We start from the raw sequence: 24,317 nt of genomic DNA, 5'->3' as shown, positions 1-24,317 counted from the left end.
TGTCTGTCCTCACATTCCAGACATGGTTCTTGTTATGCTCTTTTCTTGGAATGAAGAGATCTCTCAACTGTCTGGTACCACTACACCGCAATAAAATTATTTGTCAAACTTCTTTTTTGATGAGCAGAACTAGTTCTGCTTGCTACACAATAATTTATAGAATCCTCAAAGAATTTTCGGTGGCTGTTTTTGGAAACCTCTCGAATTGTTCAAAATGGAAGTTTAAAACTGTCTCCAGCGTCCTTCCCTAATTATTCCCATGATATATATGAGATTACATTGCACAGTCTTTCTACGGTCTTACACAGCTATTTCTCCACTCAGTGCTTTTTGCAATCACTTACTTCAAAGGTGCCTTTAAGTAAGTACAGATTCCTTTTTTTTCTGTATTTGTAATTTTGCTTTTCTTAATTGAAAAGTGCATTTAAAGCTCAGCAGTCTGTCAGCCTGTTCTTATCATTTCTTACCAATCTACTGATCATTAAACCATCCACACTTATCTTCATAGTCATCTTGCAACAACATCATTTCCGTCTCTATGCCTAAAATGAAATAGGATGAGTCATAATCACCGCGAAATTTAGAATTACAGAACCACAGCACTGTTGAGACTGGGGCCTCTGGAGATTGTCTAGTCTAGTCGCCCTGCTTAAAGCCGGGTCAGATAGAGCAGGTTGCTCAGGACATTGTCTAGACAGCTTCTGAGTATCTCCAAAGTTGGAGACTCCGCACCCTTTCTCTGGACAACCTGTTCTAGTGTTTCAGCACCTTGAAAGGGCTCTCTTTCATTTTCAGATGGAGTCTCCTGAGTTACTGTCCCCTGCCTCTTGTCCTGTTACTGGGCACTGCCAAGAAGAGCATGGTTTCATCTTCCTTACTCCCCATTGCAGGTCAATATACCTGTTGATAAGATCCCTCCCAGCTTTCTCTTCTCCAGGTTAAACATTCGCAGCTCTCTCAGCCTCTGCTTGCATGACAGATGCTCCAGACCACTAATCATCTTTGTGGCCATTCGCTGGACTCGATCTGGTGTATCCATGTCTGTGTCCACGTCCCTGCAGTGGAGGAGAAGACAGGATCTCTGCAGCAGTAGCTGTGGTAAGGGAGGACAGATGGGAAAGAAAAGGAAAGTTACAGATTAAGAGAAAAAAAAATCTATTTTGGCTCTAAGAGAAGAATGAAAATCCTGTTGTAGTAGTCACTGGGCAGGATACATATTTGGAGCTTGACAAATCAGCAGTGCTGAAATGGAGGAGCAGGAAGAACAAGGACATTTGCATGGGAAAGGACTGCCATGTGCCACACATTGGCTGGGATTGTAGCACATCAGGTTTATTGCTCAGGAATGGATGCATTGTGATATGGTCCTCATACTGGTCTGTYCTATTTCTAATTTGCTTCTAGTAACTTCCTTGAAAAAAGCGACATTTTTAATTGAATTTTTTTTCAGGCAGACAGAAGCAGCCTCTTGAAAATCCATTTATATAGCAAATCACAGGACTCTGAAAAGAGGGGAAGAAATATCTTAAAAGCACTAAATTCAGCAATTTGGAATAAAGGAAGCTTAAAGCAGAGAACATCTGGTGTTTTCAATCCCGTGGGATTTTCTACCTTTTTTTTTTTTTTCCCCTAAATCCCAGCCTTTAATGAAGATTTAGCAAGGCCACCAAAAAAATAAAGACTTGCACAAAATTAGAAATGTGTCTGGAAATCAGAGATCTTTGAATACATAAGACAGCGTCTGCTCCAGATTTTTCTTTATTAATGGACAGAGGCCCAAGTCCTGTGCAATCACAAAGACAGTTTTCAAGTGGCCATTCTCAATAGCAGCTTCACAGTGACCATGTCAAACAACACTAGGATTGCTGTGGTGGTGATTTTTTGTATTCTCATTCAATTGGACTGTTAATGCTAGGGCATTCCACAGAAGAAATGTTACCTATACTCAATGAGGGCAATCTAAAAAAAAAGTTTGCATGGTGGAGCTATCACGGTACATGTAAAAATGCTCTGCTCAGGCAACTGTTTTATTTTCAGATTTTACCTCCCTGTTTTGCCTACAGTGATCCTACAAATTTGCCACAGTCTCCATGTAGCTATAGTAAAACTTTTTTTAAAATCTTCTAGACAAATAAAGTGATTCTTAATAGCTTGGTAGATACAAGCTACACAGTTCGGTTTACTTAGACTCTGCAAATTTGAGTTTAACATTTACATTTTTACATTTTACATTTACATTTTATGTGTGTGGCCTCAGTAGTTAGTGCTTAGTCATGAATAGAAAGAGTACTTATAGTRCAGACTTCCCGTACACCATTCTTAGATTTGCTGTTGAAGTTGCTGCCACATATTTAATCAATGAACATTGGGATAAGCATCAGCTGAAGAAACAGAGGGTTTTTTTATGGCCAAAACCATCTGCAGAATTTTTAGAAAGCCGGGAAGTCTCTGCGTAATCTAAATGGAATTGTCATGGCGTATGCAATAGCAATGGACTATTAAAATCATTGTGGGATCACATACCTTTCAGGGAAATACAAAGTATTTCCAAGAATAGCCAGCATCATTCAGATATTGCTAGAAATATTCTTTTATAGTTAAAGATTTTCCTTATTGCTAGAAATATTMTTTTATAGTTAAAGATTTTCCTTATACTAAGTTTCAGCATGTGCATACATATGTAAATCACATTTTGTCAGAATTCTGGATCACATCAGGGCATCCCAAGTGTTGTATCAACTTTGCTTTCTTAAGCATTTGGAAAGCTTTAAAGCAGCTCTGAGGTTTTGAGCCAAAATACCAATGTCCTAACAATGTTGTAGCTGGCACTGTAGGGCTCTGAAGTATCATGTGATTTCCAGCTTGAGTGTTAGAAGATCAAGGGTGAAGGAAAAGATTCTTAAAATGGCCACAACACTTTCAGCTTTCGCCGCTTACAGGTATTGGAACAGCCTTTTGGCTGTGAAAGCTTGTCACTTACACCAGGGTATTTTTGCACATTGTGCAGCAAAGACAGACATGAAATTGCTGAATTATGTAGTGATCTGGAAACAAACTGGCCTGCTATGCTGATTTCTGGCATTCCAAAAAAAGGTTGATATTGTGCAGTCTAAAACGACGGAGGTTTTTGCCATAAGCATATCCCTGAAAATACAAATTCTATCCTGTTTGCAGATGAAAGGTTAGGTGAGTTTTCTTGAAGGGCAGTAAGTAAGGGACAGACGTTTTTGCTATTAAAATAAAAAGTATTAATGTAGAAACGATACTAGTTTTTGAAAGAAAAGTGTTCCTCATTACTGTATTAAGATGGCTGCCCTCCATAGAGGTTACACACTAAGCAAGCTCTTACACATGGAGGAATAGACAGCATTTTCACAGAAGCACATGGTTAGGAACAGGGATRTGTACAAGAGGAACTGGGAACTAGAACTAACAGAGCTCCTCCTGTACTCCTTATGTGACTGTGTATGGCCATAGATGACTGTCAAGTCCCTTGCTACTTGTACCTGATTTCTTTACCGTGAAAAGGAAATAACCCCCCATTTTTTTCCTGAGTGAGTTCCGTAGAGGCTAGATAAGCCTTTATGCTCTATCAGCTGCTGATCAGAAATGGGGAGATCGGACTTAGGTTATCATTATTTCCAGGTCACCAAGTTGCACTGATGGCTAATGCTACCAAACCAACATCCCTTGCCCTCCTCAAATAGAATTGCCATCCCTTTTCCATCACATATCGGGCTTGTCTCTGCCACTCATGCAGTTGCAACCTTTCAGAAGAGTTGCAACTCTTCAGAGCTCTGTTGCAGTCCGGTGCATGTCTCACAAAGGGGTTTTGGGAAGAGAACAGATGACAACTCTTTGGACTCAATCTGCCTTTTGGATGGCAGGAAGACACATCCAGGGACACATGCAGGAAGATCTATACAAGCAGCCACTTTGGCTCAAGCCTCTCGTCTTCCCCCCAGTAATTACACTCTGATTTGACTGAGCCAACAAAGAGCAGTTGGTTCTTTTCTAGCATTAAGGAAGTCCTTCTCTTTACATATACACACTACTACACGTCTATAGTAATAATTCTAATTTGTCCATGACCTGCACTGAAGAGTATTAAGATATTTTCAAGCTATTTTAGAGAATCTCTACAAGCACTGTGTGTATTGAAAGAAATCAAAAACTCTGGGGTGCATCACAGTGAAGGTTGTTATTGCAATTTGTATATGATTATTTATGTTAACTGACTGTAGGACTGATGAAATGTTTATTCATATAATTTCAGCTTTATATTTCCTTCCTKTTCATGCTGCTGTCTCTTACATCCCTGATACAATAGAGTGGTGCAAGGGAGGATTATCTTGATTCCTAGCTTTATTAATGATGCTCATAAAGTTATTTTATTAAGGTCCTTATTATTTAAGATTAGCTCTGACTTCTGTGATAATGAAAGGGCTGGAACTTGRACTCAATTTAATATTGACAATTTTATCTGGATTTAAGCCACACTATCTACAATGCGGGATATCTGCTTGTGAATTTGGTCCTATTTCACTGTTTGCACAGTTTGCAAGTCTAGATAATTTAAGGTTCATTCCCCTGTGTGAACTGACCATCTGCTCTCAATAACTTCAAATTCACTTCCAGTATTAATAAACTGCTTCTGTGTTCTTGCATGTCTCTCAAATGCCTTAGGCAACTGCTCCTTCTTCGTATGGAAAAGTCACGGCAGCTGTGGGCTTCACAAGAACTTCAGTGCTTGTCTCTTGCTACGTTCCTGGCAGCAAATCACTAAGTGCAAATAACTTTTCTAACTGCCTAATAACTTCAAACCCATTAAGTGTAACTTCTGTGACAACAGAAAAATAACTTCCTTTAAAAGAGCCCTAATTGGATTAAAGAGTATGTGAACACCTGTGGCTGCTCTCACGGCCCTGCAGGAGCTGGAATAGAGGAGATACCAGGAGGAGATAACGTCCCGGTAACCCCTTGAGGTGCACGGGGTGACGAGGCACCCCCAGGTCTGCAGACATCTGTTTGAGAAGGGAGGTTGGCCTTACTGACAGCTCCAGTCCTTGCAAAAGTGGGATGCAAGAGCAGAAATCCTTACACCCCGAGACCATCCAAGTGGCATATTTGGGCCGAAATCACTTGGCCGCTGTGTCTCCCCAAACGCAGCTGTCCAAGTGTYGCTTGCTTTTCGCAATTCCTAGTCCTGCCCTTGAGTAACGTAGGAGTAAATGGCCAGTGGTTGGCATATCCTCTGCCTGGCCCCTTGCAGCAGGCCGCCCCTCAGGCAGCGGGTCCCGCTGCCATCTCTAGGTTGCTCCTTGCCCYTCCTTCCCGCTGCACATACTGCTCCCAACAGCTTGTTCCCATCCTGCTGGGCCAGGCCCACCTGCCCTTCCCCTCACACTAGGTACTGAGGCACATCCCCAAGTTTCTCCCCAGCGCATCAGCCTTCTCAGTGCTTTTTCAGTGTGTATGGGTGTGCTCCAGATCACTCTGGCCATTAAATCCCGCTCGCCCTCAGCATCCTTTTGGAGGACTGCTACCGCTCACCAGGCCCGGTGCAGTTATGGGACACTCAGAAAGAATGATTGATTTTAAAAGTGGCCCATTGTGTTCCACTACTGATGGTTTATGTTGTCAGGAATGAGTAGCTTCTCCTCCTCTCCTCCTCCTCCTCCTCTTCCTCCTTCTCCTCCTCTTCCTCCTTTTTCCTTCTCCTCCTCTTCCTCCTCCTCCTCCTCCTTTTTCCTTCTCCTCCTCTTCCTCCTTTTTCCTTCTCCTCTTCTTCCTCCTCCTCCTCCTCCTTTTTCCTTCTCCTCCTCTTCCTCCTCCTCCCCTTCCTCTTCCTCCTCTTCCTCCTCTTCCTTCTCCTTCTCTTCCTCCTCCTCTTCCTTSTCCTCCTCTTTCTCCTCCTTCTCTTCCTCCTCCTCCTTTTCTTTCTCTTCTTCCTCCTCCTCTTCTTCCTCCTCCCCTTTCTCCTCCTCTTCTTCCTCCGCCTCCTCCTTCCCTTCTTCTTCCTCCTCCTCCTCCTTCCCTTCTTCCTCCTCCTCCTCCTCTTCTTCCTCCTCCTCCTTTTTCTCCTCCTGCATCCCAGGCATCCAGCAGGTTTCCTGTGGCTGCCAGCAGGGCCTCCTGCTGTTGGGCCTGGCCTGCCAGGGCTGGAGCGCTGYTTTAAGTAAGCGCTTCCCGGATTTTAATGCTCGGAGATGACATTTCTCATTTTAGGTATTAATGCATTTTCCATTTCTCATTTCCTTTTCATTTGGTTCTGAAAAGGAAAAAAAAAAAAAAAAAAAAAAGATTATGAAAGAAATAAGGCCTTCACGGCCTCTAGTGGGCAACGGGTGGAGTTGCAAGAATTTTTAGCCAGTAAAATCTGTAGAAACCATTTTTTTTTATCAGTATATATTTTCTCTGTTTTTTAACAGAAACAGCGGTGCTATGAAAATTCTTTCTGTGCTGTGTCTCCACTTCCCTCTGTAACACTCTGTAACTTTGGTGCCTTTTGCCTGATTTCAGCTAAATCCAACAGAGGTGCTCAGATTTCAAAACCAGTTCCTTAGTTTTGTGTCAATAGATGTGTAAAACTGAAGGGGAAACTTTTAACACTCGCTCTAACAGAAAGGCTGTTATAATGCAACCCCTTGCACAGTACAAAACAGGGATAACAAAATATCTGCATCAGGGAGTGCAAATAGAATTAAAAAAAATCTTCTTAGAAATCCATTGTAAATTGGGCTGATTTGTGTGCTCACGAACATCCTGGCCCTTAATTTTGTTTGATTATTTGGTTAGTGTGTCCTCAAAGAGGATTGTGCCTYTTATACGACACTGCCATACAATCCTGGTGGGATGGAAGGCACATGGGGTTGCTGATCCTGCCTGTACTATTACAGAGAAATTTATACTTCCTTAGTTACGTATTTAAATGAGACATTGAAAAGACAACCTGATTCTTATATTTTTTCTAATTTTAGCTTACTTATTCATACCGTGTTATAATAGTCACTAAAAACAGCAAATAAAAATGAAACTTGTAGGTAGAGTCTCCTGGTAGCTCGGACAAGGCTCCACTTCTTGTAGCAGTTCATCTTCCTGTGAAGATCCCTCTTTCAAGTGAGACCTCGGGCACCTTGAAGCTTAGAACATCTTAACTTACAACATCTGAAAAAAATCTATAGACATGGTCAAACAGCTTATGTTTTGGAAGCTGATCTTCGAGGGTCCATGAAGTGCTTAAGATGAAACGTCTCGTTAAGAGTGCTTATTTCTCATGTGTTCTAAACMCTTAAAATGATAGAATTACCAGCAATAACTTTGCTAGGCTTTTACTGTGAATGACATGYTTGGAAGGTTGAAAATGGCTCCCATTGAACCATTTGCCTTGGTACTTGGGTGCAGAATATTTTTATGCCTTTTTTTTTTTTTCCTAGAAGTGATGTTTGAAAACAAAACACAAAACCACAGCATGTTTTTTTTTTTCCCTTGTGCTAGGAACTCTTTGTTGCTTTTCCAGCAGAGTTAGGGAAGATCAAGGCTTCCTGTGGCATCATATTCTCTTGGTACACAAAAAGAGGCCTRGTTTGGACCATTTTACAAGGTAGCAGAGTGATGTAAATAGAATGAAATCTCATTGTGTCTCATTCTTAAGGAAAAAAAATGCCTTCTCTCTGTTCCTGTACATTCTGACTCTTCCTTTCTAAAATCCTTTTCTTGGCTGCATCAACTGTAAATGACAGCCTCACATGTCTGCATATTTTCCTAGCATCAATATGGTTAATTGAGATTCTTAAAGCATATTTTACTTTGGAAGAAACAACGTTGGGAAAATCCATATTCCCATACTGTCAGTTTTTGTTTTTTCTTTAATTTGTCTTTTTTCCCTTCTGTAAAGCATGGTGAAAGATCTGGAGGATTGTGGTGGCAGAATTATGATTAGTATAGCGTTTTTTTTTTTTGTGCGTGTGTGTGCATCCATGCATGTGATGAAAGAAAAAAAAATGTCAATAATGTGAATTACAAAACCAGCAAACATTAGTTATTTGAGTTTCTGAAAGATCAGGGAGACAAGGTTTCATACCACAAACACACTGAATTTTTGCTCAATACTACTCGCTACGTATTTCAGAAGAAGAAATGCTGCATTATGAAATAATCACAGACCAAATTCCCTTGCTCTCTCTGCAGTCAGGCTATARGAGAATTGTTTATTCCCTGGCATTGCTAGCATTGAGAATTCATGTCCATTCTTACAGCTGCTTGTTCAAAAAATCCTTCAGTGTGTTGATTAYATAGTAATTAAATTGCAAAGCAGTTCCTTGAACAAATTGCCATCATATAAGCAATTTTTKGGGATAATGTCTATAAGGACTGAGGTAGGACAGGGCAGAAAAACTTGGTCTTTCCTGTTGCTTAGATATAATCTTCAGCTGTGGCAAATAGCACCTTTGTTTTAATGAACACACAGCTTAATATCTCTGCAAAATGCATGATATGCTGCAAGAGGTTAGGTAAACCAGTAGCCTCGCCTGSAGAGTTTGGTGTTTTTTTCCAGAAGATGGCTGGGTACTTTGTGGAGGATCTTGTTTATCTGTTATCATAAGTATGGTTATGAATTTTTGCATATAAATGTAAGAGCTGGAGTTGCCACAGGGTATTTAGGGCCTGGCACTCCTAACTCATTTTCTTCTACAAAGAAGCTTTCAGATGATAGAAGCATTTTAGTCATAAGTAAAACATTTCTTACATTTGAATACTGCCTTTTTTTTCTGTTCTGGAAATATATTTTGATCAGACCTTAAGAAAATTAGTATCAGAAGCATGTTGTATTTACTTTGATGCATTTTATGTAGTTTCAGATTGGGTGGATGTTCATAGCCAGGACATGTGGGAGTCTAGTAGTCTTTTCAGAAGACTATCCAAAATAGTCCTAGATCTGGCATTGGAATATGATGATGGAAAGTCTATGCTTGGGGCCACTGTATAGTCAAGATGTGAACTACTGCTTATGTGAGAGACTGAAGAAGTTTCACCCTGGGCAATGATCATACCTGATTTCAGAAACCAAGCAGTCAAGCTAGTGCAGCATTGGGAATCAGRCCATTAAAGTTTTGGGTAGTACAGGATGTCTTCTCAAAGATTTACTCTTCTCCAAGTCARCCTAGCACTTGGCTAGGTGTTTAGGGAACACTCTTTCCCTCGGCATTARTGCTTGAAGCCTTTAAGTCTTCCACAGTTCTTTTACAAGAGGAATAATTGCATCCTGTCGGCAGAAATTACTCCTGCTGTTTAATTTGGAAACCATCTTCTTCGCTTCCAGTCTTTTGTCGTTACGTGCCGCTGCTGCACACTTGAAATAGCAGCTGGTTTCTACCCACGGAGGCAGCACTTCCATCTGACAAATGCTCTGTGGAAGATACTGATGGTGATGATGTCCCCAAGGATGACATTTTAGTAGTGGGTTACTGAGGTCATTTTAAAAACTGCATGTATATGTGGATTCAGAAATCCAACTTCTTTTTTTTTTCCCCAGGAACAGAAAAATCCTTTTGTAGCTCTTGGATCTCAGCAGGGATGCAGTAAGCCAGCCCCTGAGCGCACTGTGTCTTGAGACAAATGCTGATGCTGATTTTTTTCTCTGTTCCTGTGTCCCTTTTAATCCTTTTATGTACAGAAGAAAATTAGCACTCTAGATGATTATTGTCTGTTAGTGGTGTTTTCAATTACTGATTTACAGGCCACTCAATTAACTTTTTGCGGAAAACAAGATTTTTTTTCCCCTTAAGCAAGCCAGTGATTCACATTTTAATATCAACTTTAAAAAAAGTTAGAATCRTGTCATACAGCAATTCCAAGAATTTTCATTTCCGAGCTTCTGAGCTTTGAAGTATCTGAATGATCTAATGAAGTGTCTCTGTCRTGGAGTGACTGAACTTCATATTAAACTAGGCTTATATAGATACAGAAAGTGACATCTTAAGGCATCTAAATTCTTCATCCTGAAAGAGAAGCAGGAAACAGGGCTTGCTGAGGAACGTTTTAAACAAGGATTTGGGCAGCAGAATACAATTTACCACCCAGTTGAGYTGCAGCAAACCAAGGTGCTTTCAGCGGAGCTCAGGAAGCTCCTGAGCTTGCAGCCAGGCGAGTRGGTTGGTCTGCAGTCATTCTGTAGTGTGGTGAGTAAAGCAGCAGCTWGACTTACATAAGTGAGACTCAAGCTGTAGAGTTTAGAGTTGAAAACCATTTATATTGGCTATTAAAGGGAGCACATATGACACAGGCATGCCATGTAAACTAGAGACTTTTTTGACTAGCAGAGAGACTGTAAAAAGCTAAACAAGTATCAAGTATAAGTGAGAGAGGTTTTCTTGAAAAATAAGTTAGGTAATACATATTTTAATCCCTCAAAGAAGGCATTTTATATGAAAAKATATATTTTTCTCTGCTAAATGTGACAGGATAAGTCATATCCATGTTGCTCAGCTCTTTATGCTTCCTCATCTCTATAGCTTTCCAAACTTCCATAATCTTTAGAAAAAGTGAAAGCACCTTTACAGGGGAAACCTAAACTCATGTACTCATGTGACTTTTTTTTTTTATTGAACTCCAGGAAAGCAAAAATGAATATTGTTAATGCTCTTATAATAAATATGTGTATGTATGTATAGATATAGATACATATATACATTCCTGGGTGCAGGACTTCAGAGACCACTGTTAAATCTGAAGGATGTTACTGCATGCTTGTAGAAGGTGTAGAAGGGAGAGCACAYGCTCAATCAGGACCCCCAGCACCCAAACTTCAGCCTCCAGATGGGCTTGACATGGTCCTGGGGACACGTCATGGAAGATTGGGTGCTTTCTCTGGAGTCTCCCAGAGACTTTAGGCTAGATGAGGATGTGCAAAGCCTAAACTGAAGTAAAAAGGGATCAAAGGAAGTTGGCAGGTGGCGGGGCCGAAGCCGGAGTGCAGAGCAGGGCACTGGCTCTGTGTACTTTCCTTCTCCGCACGGTTCAATCTCCTGTTATAGCTGTACTGCAGTTATCAGCTGCACAAGAACATGATTAAAGGACAGCAGCAGGATATTTATCCAGCATAATCTGGGAGGGTGGCAGTTGGGAGCGACAGGGGRGAACAAAGGCTTGAATGTATTTGCAGATTAGAAAATAACTACAAGTCACTCAACAAAATACGGCCTAGCAAGGCAGTGCCACCCTCGGCTGTCAGGCAGTGTATCCCCACAGGCGAGCCAAGGACAGGACACTGTAGAGCCTCATCACTGTGTTCAGTTCAGGTTCCCCATCTTCTAGTCTGAGTTTATTTGTCATCCACAGATTCAGAAAGGTTGTCAGGACTGGAGGTAAAATAGCTATTTTTTTTTCCTAAAAAAGAATGAAACAGTGGGCTGTGTTTTAGTCTTTTGTCAGCAGACAGAACAAAGTGAGGAGGCACAGGGCTGCTCTCATTACCTATAATTAGAAAGTAAACACTGGTGAGAAGAAAAAGCTCTTTGAAGTGAAGGCCTGTGTTGGCCAAAGAATGGTGTGTGTAACCTGGCACAGAACAACCTGCAGCTGAAAACCAAGTTCCTGACCACCAGAGGAGGAAGGTACCAGAGCAGTCTCGCAAGAGCAGATGTAGGGAGAAGCTGTTGGTCTGGACTTGAGTGAGTCTATGTCAAGGATGGTACAACATGAACTCCTGTCACACGTGGAGTTGAGGTTTGCTGATCCTTTCTTCACARTGTGCTTGTATCTCTTCTTAAAAGCTCAAGATATTTCTAGCTAGTATYTCCTAAATGACTGCAAAAGCAAATTCTGACAGTGTGAATAAGTGTAATATGTTCTTAAGCATCTTAGTTTTGAGATACAAAATACAGGATTTCTGTTCTCTTTGCCACATTGTAAGCAAAGGCACTGCACAGTATGAAAGCTGATTTTACAGATTACCTTTAAACTATTAAAGCCTTTCCCTTAACAACCCCGTGGTAAAAGATTCAAAGTGTTAAATTTCTTCAACTGCAAAACAGAATCCTGGGACAAGCAGATGCAGCAATCCTGGATGCATGAAAAGGGAGATCCTTTCTCTCTGCAAGTCACTGAAGCAAAAAAAAATGGTAAATAATTCACTCTTYCCCTTCTTCCTATCTCTGAAGTGCCTATGGGAATCTGTAACCGTTTGTGAACTTGGTATTTAGAACAGCCTGAAGAGCAAAGAGATTGGTCTAGAGACTTCCTGAGATCCTTTCTGACCTGAATTATCCAATCTATGATTCTGTGATTGTTAAGATCCAGATAGGGCAAACTTTCACTAGAGCCTGTGCCTCTCAAACATATTTCCTTCACCGGCTGTTAGCACTGAAGGTCCYTGGCTAGAGTCCTAGCTCCTTRAAAATYAGCTCTTTACACTGAGGGAAAAGATCTGACTTTGACATAAATCTATCCATCAAAACATATGTCCACATTTCTTCTGGTGATACTCAGATGGTCATCAAAGACATTTAGTGGGTTAGAAGGCCTGAATGCAGATCTGTGGCGCACTTTAATCTCCCATATCCCATATCCCATATCCCATATCCCAAATATCCATATCCCATATCCCAAATATCACCCATAGATATTTCTTGCCTGTGGTTCACCTTACCAAAAGACTAAATCAATACATCTCCAAATTCTTCACTTTACCTGATGACTTATGAGATACCTAATCTTTATAAATGATCATTTGATCATAGGGATCAATTAGGAGCATAATCTCTCATATCTGACCTCCAAAGTCACAATTTGGGAAGACGTCTCTGATTTTTTACTGAGGTCTGATCTGGTATCCTATCTTAGAAGATCTCTGAACTTGCTCAAGAGCAGGGAGAAGTGAGAATGGCAGCAYCTGCAGAAGGGTGGCAGGGGGAACTATCTTACTGCCCTTCATGGACAGCACTGCACCAGTACTGCTAAACCAAGGATCCCAAGCCCAGGGAGCAAGGACTGATTCATGTCAACAGTTCTTTGGAKAAAGTTCATTGGAGTGGTCCAGAACAGAATCGGGGAAAAACTATGGGAGAGACTGCAAATAGGAAGGGCAGATGATTTAGCTTCCAGTACCYCAGCGTTTTCTCTGATGGTCTGCAGCCATCCTGGTGCACAGAACACTTCTGTAGGTCTGTGTCTACAATTAGCAAAGAGTGTGGCTCAGGAAGAGCAGTTTTGCAGAGTGATAAATGCAGATTTAGCTGTTCTGATAAATCTACATTTTCCGTTGTTTTATTTTGTATTTACTCAAGTTTGATCCTGTAAATTGAATGCTCAGTAGTGGCAGAAACAGATCTTCCCATTTAGTTTCATCCCAAAGGAATTCAGTATGAAGTATGAAACCAAAGAGAAGAACAAATAAATTTATTTTCACCTTCAGTGTGCTTTTTCCTTGTTATTCAGGCAATGGTCAAAAGTCTCAGGGCAGAGAAAGCCAAAATCTTGTCCTGTGTGGTATAAAAACCACTTCAACCAGTAGACAAAATACTCAGTAAAAGTCCTTGGAAGATTCCCCATCTTCCACATATTTAATGCCTGTCGCACTGCAATATTAAGACTTTAATCGCCTCTTACAACCTTTGCTAGAGATTCAAAATTATGGGGATATGCTACTGATTAGTCCTATTTATGGATTTCCAAGTACCTTTTAAAGGTCAAACAAGTAATCTTAATCAATCATGTCTGTTTTGACAGCTGATAAGCAGCTATCAAATGTGCAACAGCACCTGGAAAGCAGATTATCTATATTTGCCTCTGTGTATTTGGATCAGGCGCAGGGATGATGCTTGTGTCCTGGGAATTTCACTCCCTTGCRTGTAGCCGCTGGCATCCGTCGGCTCGTGCATCCACAGGAGAGCACTGTCGCTGCAGCACTTCCAGCCCCAGTCGCAGCTGCCTGGCCATGAGCCCAGGGCCCGTGGCTGCCAGTTGGGAGAGCAGGAGCTGCACAGGAGCTGCGCTGCCTCCACCTCAGAGCATTCCTGGCTACTCACCCCGTGCTGCTTGCTTCCTGGCGAGTGGCGGTTTGGGAATTAGTCTGGAGCGGTTGTCCCCGAACTCTCGCGCGCAGACCGCTTCGTGGTGCTTGTGGAGAGCTCAGGGTGACTGTGCTCAGTTATCGCCTGCAAAATTGTAATCAGGGAAACAGAACAGGAAACGTTTCCACATTTCCACAGAACTGCCATCGCAGGCTAGGAATGTGCAAAGCTGGAGCACAGAGCATGTTGTATGAGCTTCTGGCATCTGAACTGAAGGACTAAGTCTTACTTACCTCTTACTAGAGTCTCTATATCTCTTATAGTACCTACTCTTACTATAACTCCTACTAGGATCAGTGGTACATATGGAGAGGCAACAAGGCTGATCAGCACAGAYACCAAGTAGATGAGATTCTTCAGCTTAGGAAAAAAGAGGATTAAGTAGGATATGTTAAGAGCCTGTGAAATCATTTATCTTGTGGAAAAACTGAACCTGTAAGAATGATGTGGCATGTAATGAAATGGTTTGACAATGGGTGTAAATTGGCAGAAGTACATTTTTTTTGTCCATATTTTTTCCACTATGTATTTCAGACTCATTGAGATTCAGTGTAATCAAGTGCCAGCATATATGAAGTTCAAAAAGGGACTCAGTCCTTCATAGGAGGCTGGTGTGTCAGGAGTACTGAACAGAGCCATCCTGCTCCATGCACCTCAGGATGTCCCCACATCCCGATTGCTGGAAGGGACACACCAGGGGAAAGCCATAGGTGCCTGAGTCTATTGGGGCACCTCTTCTTTTCCAATGATTGTTACTAAGTGAGCCTGAGACAATGGTCGGGGCTGCGGCCCCCTCCGGAACATGCTCAGTCCTTAATGAGAAAGGCGACTGCTTTAATCATCAGGCAGGGGACAGAGAGCCCGTGTGACACTTTCTGCTGGATGTGGCTCTCATTCTGGAAATATCTGAGAACCTCTGGACTTACCAAGTCGTTCCAGATGCATCCAGGTGTGCCTGGTAGTTACTAATTTCTGCAGCACAGTCTGGAGGGTGGAGGATTAAAACGCTGCACAGTTCACAGAGCCTCGGCTCTGCCTTGCTGTGTTCATGGGAACAAAGTTCGTACTGCTGTTTTTATGGTACCACCTTGCATTTATCCCTTGTTAAACACGGTAATGAGTTCAGAGCAGTATAGTGCATTCAGTGCTGTACAGAAAATAAAAGTATATTTCCTGCCTCCACTTTAAAAGATTGATAGTAAATGCTCTCTAGCTAAGGGCTGCTAGCCTGGATGTATGTGTTCTGGGTTAGCCCATCAAAAAAGCTCTATATTGTAAAAATAAATTTATCTTTGTAAGAATGACAAGACCCCTTTCAAAGCAAAATACTATATAAAAACAATCCACCGAGGCAGTATGTTTTACCATGCTCTCCCTGTGGAATAGAGACGAGCTTTGTGTTACATTAATCAGCTTCTAAGCCCTGAAGGTCACAATTATCTGGCCGCTATTTTTCAGAATTAGTGATTTTAGTACATGATCAACTTTCATGTGTGCATCATTAAGATGAGGGATTGTTTTTGAAGTTTCAAATAGAGCAGTAGGTCTTAGCTGCAGCGTTTGCCATACTTGCTCAGCCACTGCTAAAAGGGATGATTTATAGAAAATCCAGCTGTGAGTTTTCGTTTCTTCAAGAGCAGGAGGCGGGACTAGAAGCCAACCTAAAACCAAGCCGAGCATTGATCAGACTAGAAATGATGTAGAGCACAGCTCCACAGACAACAGCGAAGCATCGTGGAAGTATTAGCTGGCACAGATAACGCGGCGGAAGCAGCTCTGGGTGACACAGGAGCCATCTGTCAGCATCTGCACCTCACTTTGCAAGAAACCACAACATGAAGTACAGAAGAAAGTGATTTTGGTTCAGAGGTACAGGGAAGCCTAAGGATATCTGTGGACAGTAAGTTTCTATACTGTAGCAGTGATGTTTAATACAGCAGCTAGTGCTGTTTGGAAGAGTTTTGCGGCTTTAAAAACAAGCATAAGTATCTCTTTTATTGAATAGCTTTTATTTAGAGGTTTTATTTATTTTTAAGGTGTAAATAAGCTTATCTGCTTGAGGTGGCTTGTTTAGAAAACTTGTAAACAAACTTTAAAACTGCTGGTGTCCCTCACTTCAGAGGGTAGTTTTGTTTAATAAGGTCATCTCCTGTGGAGGCTAAGATTTGTTTGTAACCTTTCTGAAAAATATMTTAGAACAAAAAGCCTGCTTTGGCCTCATGTGAGGTGAAAAGGGGTGGGCAAGAATAGTTTTTCTGGAAAGGGGAAAGATGTTCCCACCCAAATAGATCTAAACTAACTGGAACTACAGCATATAAACAGCCCAGGGCTAAATTCTACCCTCACTTACACTGAGGTAAGTCAGGTTTAAGTCTCCTGCCGTTAATAAAATTACTCYTGTTTTAATTAAGGATAGAATTTTGTTGCACATTTCTTAATAAAGAGAAAACCCCATGGTTCTTTCCAGGGTGCATTTTATGTTAGCAGATTATTAAGGGCTTGCTTGAAAATTCATTAAAATTAACTGTAAACTCCTATTGCGATGCACCTTTTGTCGTGTATCTGTATCCTTCACTGAAAAGGGGTACAAAACCCAGCACGAGCGGGTGTGCACAGTCCTGTTATTTCTTGTTAGAAAGTTCTCAGATGAGGTTTGCCCTGCTCAGAGTTTGCTGCTCCGCTCGGCTCAGTGGTTTGTTTGGTTTGCTGTCCTTTAAAGCTGGCAGGGTTGAGAAGCCCTAGCTGGCAGTGACAACATTAGGTGATAGCAGAGCAGAGACGTGTGAGAATTAGGTACAGGATCCCATAAGATTAAGAATGAAATTGCTCTATTACAAACTGTGCTGAAAAGAAAATGACTCTCTCTGCAATGGTTTTAATGTACTAGTTGCTCTGTGCTAGAAGGAGAAGCATTGGCTGTTGACTGGGGAAAAAAAAAAAAAAAGAAAAAGACTCACTCTTATGGCCCAATATGGATGACAAAACACTGTAGCATGTGTGGGAAAATGGCTGCGGTCCAATGTCTGGAACCGTTTATCTTCTGGTAGAGTCTGGAAGATGACTGTTTTATGTATTTTACAGAAATCCCTGCTGATTGATTTCATTTACTTAGGGGGAGGGGGCGTGGGACTGATGACGGGGACAAATGAAAAAAAATAAGGAAAAAAAAGTGGATTCTTTACATTATCCTGACATCCTGTTCTGGTGAGGCTTGCTGGCACCTTTAAAGGAGACCRTGCTGCGCTGGGCCATCCCACACGTCTTGCTGCTGCTTTTCCTGCCGTGCCCGCTCGGATTTGGGCTTCTTTTTTTGCTGGTCTCAGAAAGCAAGTTCTGCTTCCCAGCCCTTCCACCAGCGGTGCCCCGTGCCTGGCAGCAGAGGATAAATCGGGGATATTATTTGCAGGTCTGAAGGGGAGCGGGCAGAAATGGATACGACTCCACTTAGCCTGTCAGGATTTGGCTGACAGTGGGCGCTGCTGTTGGAGAGAGAGGAAAGAATTTGTGACAAAAACTGAGATTTCCTGTCAGGGGAGAAAAGGCTGTTTTTAGCATGCAGGGCTTTCTGAAATAGCTCATCCCGCCTTGGCACAGGGGCTGTGTGTGCTGAGACGACTGTGCATCTCTCTTCTGGCGGCTATTGCTAAAATAGTCCTGATTTCTGGAGTTTCTTTATTTGTGAGGACCACGGGGCTTGCCGAGCACAGCACAGACGGCCGGGTTGCACCGCAGCCGTCCGGTTGTTTCTGCATGTGTTCTGCCTGACAGTCTGTCAAGGTGTTTGCCTTCACATCAATTAGTTTCCCATCATGGCATGACAGCCACACTGCTCGTGCCGCACCCGGCCTCTCTACAGGCGTTCGCTTTCCTGTCGCAGGGAATCAGTGCCAGGATTTTCTGATAATGAAACAAGAATGGGCTTATACACTCACTAAGCAATATACTGCTGCTCTTCTGAGGAAACAGAGGGAAAGTAGACTTTTTAGATGACGGTATTACTTCTTCTTTTACCCAGAAATGTACTCACAAGGCCCTCTACTAATGGTCACACTGTCACATGCTGCAAGGATCAAGTAGAAAACTTGGGAAAAGTCAAAAACAGTGTACCTATTCCATCAGACTCAGCTTCCCATTTATGCCCCTTTGTATCATCACAGTAGTCATTGACAGAGTGGGAAAGAAAGAAAAATGCCCTACATTACCCCAAAAGACAAAGAAGCTTCACATATTTATCAAATATTTTTATCACACTGATAGGACCTAGTAAATCCTGTGTTTTAACAGTATCCCAGGAACAAACCCCCCTAAATATCTTCCTACACTATTTCCCTTTGGTGTCATTCAGTCCATTGATGTTCTTTGGCYTCACTGGTTGTCATGGTATCTTCATGTATAATCATTTTTTGTGTCTATTTATATGTTGAGGACATGGTTACAGTTATCACAACATCTCTTTGCTGGTCATGTGTTGACCTCTGATTTCTAAGTTTACAGGAATTTTGATTTATCTCTTTTACTGCATTAATTCTCATCTTCCTTTTAAACTACCACATGTTTTGGTTACTCTCCTACTAAGCACTTCTGTTCTGGGGAGGTGGCCAGTTCTACTCTTGATTAGTTAAGTTTGAGTTTTTCCTGCTTTGAGGCAGATTTAATCAAGGAGGGCAGTTTTCATGTGATTAATGCCATGGGTTTCAAGATACCCRTTCTTCCACTCCGATAAACCAGAGCTGCGATATGACACAGAGCAAATCCTGTGACTGCTCTAGAAAATCTACACTTAGTCATAGGGTTCCTGAGGGGGAACAGTCATTTTCACTGAGGGTATATTGTGGTATATTGTTATTAAAACCAAGGTAAATACTCATTCTGTCTCTAAGCTTATGAAGTGCGCTGCTCCAATTTAGCAGTTGGCTTCCTCTTCTAACAAAGCTGCATTTGACAGGACGTCTTGCTGAATTTCTGTAATTTTGCACTTAGTAGCAGGCGTGAATGTAGTTCAGAGTCTATTCAGGAAGCAGCAGATCSCATCCATTCCTCTTCTAGCAGGATACATGTGAGCGCTCAGTCCATAAGGCAGAGTGAGTTCAGGCTCCAGCCACTTCTGCTGTGACCAGCGTGGTCCCTACACTTGGATGTTAGACCTCAGCCAGTGTGGAGCTGCTCCCTATCCAGGAAGATCTCCCTTGCTGCTTACACCTCATTTAAGACTATTTTGTCTTAAGACTACAAACCCCCCTCTACCTAAACTGTTCTTTTTATAACATTTTAGCTCCAGTGACACCAGTGAGATTTTCTAAATATGGCAGGAAGCATGAAGGTCCTAATTTTGCTTTAGAATCTAGAAAAATCCTTCATGTGGCCAGAGCAAAGGTGCACTCCTGAGTGGGCTACATTTTACAGGCAAAGTACCTTGAAATGTATTTTACATGCATACATATCTTGCCCATTATCATTTTTTGATAAACTTAATCAATTTGTACTTTATGATATAGCGTTCAGCAAACATAAGTCAAGTGCTAGAACTAGAACTKCTTCTTGTTTTCATATCAGATCAAGCCAATATTGTTAAAAGCGGAAAATTAAAAATAAATGAAAAAAAACCCACCAGACAGGAAGCTCTGCAGGCAGTGGAACATTGTACAATCTCTCATTGAATCTCCGTGCAGGACATAGGACAAGAACAAAACTGTTAGATACTAAATGAGTTTGGAGCAGGGGCCAATCGAATGAAATGCGTAAATAATTTACTTATTCATTTATAACTCTAACCTAGAATCACGATTTTTTGCTAAACCATAGAAAGGATGGCTTTCCATGACCCTTCAAAGCCATCAGCATTAAGTGGCATTAACTTGACGGCTACTTGTTTTGCAGTTTCAGTGAAAAATTGTGCATAWATCAAGTAGGCTTTGCTAGTAATGTACTCATAATCCTCACAAGCCAAACTCCCACCCAGACCTAGTGATCAAGCATGATTTCGTGAACTCAGCAGAAAGGGCAGGTCATGGAAAACATGGCAGTTTAATACTCAGGCCACCCAGGCAATTTTTTTTGGCTAGGGCATTGCTTTAATTAAGTGATTGTAAAGTTAAAATAATAATAGGGTTCTGATTTAAGCAGATAAAAGCTAGGGGAGTTGCATTAGACCCGGTTTCCATCCACTGAGCACAGTCAGACAAGCGAAGATCACACACTGTGTGAAGAACATTCTTGCGCAGAGGGCCAGACAGGATGGGCTGAGGTTGAGTCCAGACTGTTCTGGGTTTTGTGCATCAAACCCGTTTGTAAATCAGCCCTTAGCACTGTTTTGTGCTTAATTGCCTTCAGCTTTGTGGATTTAATGGTGCTTTCAAAAGCAAGTAGCCTCAGTAACCACACTGAGTAAAATAAAAGCTGCTATTAAGTCTGTGCACATTATATAGACAAGGAAACGTCTGGCTGAAGGGACTTTGGTAGAGATGGCCTTCCACCTGCAGGTTAAAACAGTGGTAGCTGTGTTTTAGAGTTGGAATTAAGTTACTTAATTGCAAATGACAGCAGAGGCCTTATGGGCAGTAGATTACTCTTAGATTTACTTACTCTTAGATTACTCTACTCTTAGTAGATTTGCTCTTTTCACTGGTGGCCAGTGATAGGATGAGGGGTAATGGCCATAAGCTGGAGCCCAGGAAGTTCCGTCTCCAGGTAAGGAGGAACTTCTTTACCGTTAGGGTAACAGATCAGTGGAACAGGCTGCCCAGGGAGGTTGTGGAGTCTCCTTCTCTGGAGGTCTTCAAAACCCGCCTGGATGCCACCCTGTGCCACATGCTCTAGGTGTGCCTGCTTGAGCAGGAAGGTTGGACTAGATGATCTGTAGAGGTCCCTTCCAACCTTGAATATTCTGTGATTCTGTGATTACAGTTGAAAAAGGCACGGAATTGGTGCACCCGCTTTAGTCCTGGGAAATATTTGAAGGCTTAGCTTCTCAGAGAGCTTTCACAAGCACGGAAGTGTCACTGTCCTAGCAGAGCTTCCCTGGCAGCTCTCTAATGTCTTGCTGTCACCACCGCATCCCCACAGCGCCCACTGCGGCCTCCTCCCCAGGTCTCCTCCTCCTGCATGGAAACCATCTTCCCTGCCCCACTCACACGCACTTACACCCCACACTCCCTCTCCAAAACATGTTCACTCCTTTCTTTCCAGATCCCCAGAGGATAACACGGAGGTGATCTTCCTGCCCTTGGTCTCCTCCGCGTCCCTGCTGAGACACACGGAGGAGGTCACAGCTGCAGAACAGAAATGAGCAAAGTACTTAGCAAACTGTTCRCTTAGAAGGCCTGTTGTTGTCACAGCTGCACATCCATCTACCCAATGACCTATTTAGGTAGCTCCATCCTCTTATTTTTGTTCATAGGAATATGCATACCAATGGCAAGGAACAAATGTAGATATATAAGCATTATGGTGTGTACCTCTCATGTGCCTCTGCATCACTGAACTCAAAATACAGATGCATGATAATATTTAATGCTTACACAGTGCTTGAGATCTCCATAGACCTGTAGAAACATGTCTAATTTATACATCCAAATTAATAGAAGAGGTAATCATACATAATAGTCAGGCTTTTCATCACTGAACTCAAGGAGGAATGAAGAAGCTATTTTGCTTGGATTCCAATTGCTGATACATACCTGAAAGTGCCACTTCTTGTTCTCAGCTCTTTGCAAAAACATGGCGAGTTTGCAGTTAAAGGAGTATTTCAGACATTTGCATAATGAAGTATCTTCACTTTTTAACTCCTTTGAAAATCAGGACCTTGACCCAAATCTCATTGGGAGATCTCGACTGGAGGTTTTCAATAGACTTGGGTGCTCAAAGAGCTGAACTATCTCATTTTAAAAATGTGTTTGAAAATCATCTCCCAGGGAGCAGTCTTGAAAGCTTGGTTCTGATAATGAAAATTCTCACAGACCTTTAGTGCAGCAGTTGAACACCCTTGCAACTATATAAACACACTATACTGTATAAACACACTAAACTATATAAACAATATAAATACATTTATTCATCCAAGCTTCCAGTATGAATTCGGCACCCAGCCATAGTTCTGTCTTACTTCCTCAGGTCTGGCTGCTATAGCACCAAAGTTAGGAAAATATCTGCCAGGCCCAGGTGGCTGAGCACTCAAGMTGGTTTTAGATGGGTGAAACATGAAAAGCAATGTAGGGAGCCATGAGATCRTGTCCCAAAAGTAACAGGTGTTGTCCATGTTTTTGCTCAAACAGACAAGGAATTTTGAACACTATTTTGTTACATGGTTGTGAAAGATGGGCTTTATTTTGCTGCAGTATAAGGTGAGGACTGAACCAGAAATCTACATTTGCACTGAGAGACCCTGGTAGTAAAATCTGAATTAATCTGTAAAATCTGTAAATCTGTATATATAATATGTAAATCTGCATATATACTGTAAAATTTGTATACAAATACAGTAAAATCTGTATTAAATATAAAATCATGGTTTTGACGGAGCTGGATGGTATCACCTCTAAGAGACTCCCAGCTGAATCCACTCATTTCAATGGGATTGTAAGATCTTTTAATAAAGGCAGCAGAATTAAGCCTTCAGGTTAAACACAAATATGATTAGAACATAGGTGCTGTGCAAAAAAAAAAATCTGTTCTTATTTGCAGTCTTGCAACTGATAATTTGTCCCCCAAGAATCACATAATACAAATCTACMATTCTACAGGATCTACAATTCAAACTTTCTAATGGTTCTCAAGATCTACATTGTAGAGCATTGGGAGAGTTTCTTCTCTCCATCCAGTTGTCACTGTTTGAAGCAGCTTTAATAGAGGGAATTAATTTTCACTGAAAGCAAGTTTTTCCCAACATTTCCTTGTTTCCAGTAAGAAAAGAACAAGAACAAAGACTACGAAACAAAATACAACTTGTCTAAAATCTCATAAAAGCTCTTACACAAGAATCTATCAAGCCTGGGAAAATATGTGTTCTTTTGTAAAAACATATTTTTCCTTGAAGTCACTGCTAGATTGCAAAAGTTCACATAACATATTGGAATGTGTATGTGTTTATGTAAGATGGACCTCCGTATTTCACTTTCTGATGTCAGTGTTGCCATAGCAACTATATTTTATTGATTAGTAGAATGTATATAAATTGTATCGGAGCTGCATTGCCTTACCTGTTCGTTTTTCTTTTCAAAAGCAGTTCCAATTTGTTATTCTCTGAGTAGAATTATTTTTCTGATAGGATAAAAAAAAACATTTCTTGAGTCCTTTTGGAAGAGTTTCTGTAATTACAAACAAGATCCAGCAAAGCTCGGTAAACATATGCTTATGAAGTTGTTATACACATTATATGCTGATACATGTATTTCCTTTGTCCTTTTGTGTTATTTTTTAACCCACTATGTTTTATTTGGTGAACAAATTGGAGAATGTCTCCATAGAGTTTTAGTTATTAGATATTATGCAGTGCTTTTCATCCAAAGATTTCAAATTCCTTTTAATAATGCTTCACATAATCTCTTTGAACTATGCTTATAGAATTTATTTTACAGATAGATAAGCTGAGATCCATAAAGTTTTAAACTTGTCCTAAAATCAGARTAAGTCTGAAAGTGTAGTGAGAACAGCTCCTGAAAGACAAAAGCTTCTAGTCTTATTCTATCTGTTATGGGTTTGTCAGGGTTGGCTTAATCACAGTCATATTCAAAGAATATTCTGTCCCCKTAGGTGCTGTACCCGTGTATGAGAAGTAGTGATCCTGACTTGGAAATCTTACATTTTAGTTCAAACCAAGGCAGAAGTAAATGTTAAAACTATTAGGGGAGAGGCCAGAAAGGGCAGGAAGGGTAACACTTGCAAATTCAAATAGTGCCAGTGCCTGATTACCTGTACAGCTTGAGTCCCAAATAGCTAGATTTATCAAATATCTTCTTACTCTTGGCTCTGTCCTTTTTCCCATTCATTTATTTATTTCTTGGTTCACATGTATCACTGCATCCAAGGGCAGGCAGGGTATGTGGCTTCCCAGATCAAATCAAGCAGGGTATTCAGCAAAAAAACAAAAGAAAAAAAAAAACTATGAAGACTGAGAAAAAGAAGGGGGAAGTGTACAAAAAATGGATGGGAAAGTAATGGACRTTCAGCCAAATGTTGATGTAAAAAATGTCTTTTTTTATAGAGAGCTGAAAGCATAGTGACCACTACAATCCTAATATTAACAATTTA

At 41.2% G+C, this 24,317-nt stretch overlaps 1 protein-coding gene across 1 annotated transcript in view; it reads left to right on the top strand.

The window, feature by feature from the left end:
* Window positions 1–15,927: 15,927 nt before the first annotated feature.
* The window catches only part of STARD13 (StAR related lipid transfer domain containing 13), a 69,339-nt gene continuing 60,949 nt past the window's right edge, over window positions 15,928–24,317 (top strand). The window contains exon 1 of the mRNA XM_026049830.1: window positions 15,928–15,972. The gene's annotated coding sequence lies outside the window, so the exon portion shown is untranslated. The remainder of the gene's footprint in view (window positions 15,973–24,317) is intronic.

The sequence above is a fragment of the Nothoprocta perdicaria genome, unplaced genomic scaffold (genome assembly GCF_003342845.1).
Source record: "Nothoprocta perdicaria isolate Ctin4 unplaced genomic scaffold, notPer1 scaffold_62, whole genome shotgun sequence".
In the NCBI taxonomy this organism is placed as follows: Eukaryota; Metazoa; Chordata; class Aves; order Tinamiformes; family Tinamidae; genus Nothoprocta; species Nothoprocta perdicaria.
This window is presented reverse-complemented; position numbering and strand designations above follow the sequence as displayed.